The 915-nt window shown below is 44.7% G+C and overlaps 1 non-coding gene across 1 annotated transcript; it reads right to left on the bottom strand.

Annotated features, from left to right (window-relative positions):
• Positions 1 to 595: 595 nt before the first annotated feature.
• Trnai-uau (transfer RNA isoleucine (anticodon UAU)) lies at positions 596 to 670 on the bottom strand. Its single transcript has one exon. It is a non-coding gene; the product is annotated as a tRNA-Ile (tRNA).
• Between the last annotated feature and the right edge of the window lie 245 nt (positions 671 to 915).

Here is a 915-nt window from a genome sequence, read left to right as displayed (position 1 = left end):
ACCTGAATAACCTGAAGAAACTTATGGACTATCTTCATAGCTGAATCAAGGCCATTATCGATGCTGGAAGCCGCGTTAACGGTTTTAGCGTGATCAATGCCTAATTTCTTTATCCTGTGTGATTAAATTAATAAAAGAGATGCCTGCTGAATAGGCGGTTTCACAGGCGAATGTTTTTAGTTTGGAAACTTATATACTTAAGTTTGAACTACAGGCTTCTCATTAATTGTTCGCTTTAGGTGACTTCGTCAGGCGTCAAGTTGCGACAGAGCACCAGTTTGAAGCGGCGATCGTGTTTCAGTGAGTGTTCGTTTTCCCGGGAAAAAGAGAACGGCTGTTGTGAATAACATTTCCAAGAACCGCCAACTCATAAACACCGATCCTGCTTAAGAGACACACCTTCGATTTTCTGCAGTAGCCCAAAGGTAGTTGTTTTTCTTTTCTATAGTGTACGATAGGCAAGCCACGATAAAATTGGCCATTGAATGTATCCCTTCACGCGCTACGGAGAGAATCACAGTTAGAATTGTATATTAATACCTTCAGCTAGTGACGGGCGTTGATATATATATCAACGAGGACAGGTGAAAATGTGTGCCCCAACTGGGACTCGAACCCAGGATCTCCTGCTTATATGGCAGACGTTCTATCCATCTGAGCCACCGAGGGCACAGAGGATAATGCGACTGCAGGGACTATCTCGCGCACGCCACCCGCGAGACCCGCATTCTCACCTTATATGTTCACACACTACATTCGTAGTGTCCCTACCCAACACACTCATTAGTGGTGGAAGACATTCTTACCAAGTCCCGTAAGAGTTCGGGTCATATGTGTGCACCCGCACAGAAGAGGAAGGTCATGGCCGGTATTGCCAGAATTATATACCTATATGGATATGGTATCTGTCCTTTC

Source organism: Schistocerca serialis, chromosome 4 (genome assembly GCF_023864345.2).
Source record: "Schistocerca serialis cubense isolate TAMUIC-IGC-003099 chromosome 4, iqSchSeri2.2, whole genome shotgun sequence".
NCBI lineage: Eukaryota > Metazoa > Arthropoda > Insecta > Orthoptera > Acrididae > Schistocerca > Schistocerca serialis.
The sequence above is the reverse complement of the archived record's forward strand: the minus strand, read 5'-3'. Positions and strand labels throughout refer to the sequence as shown.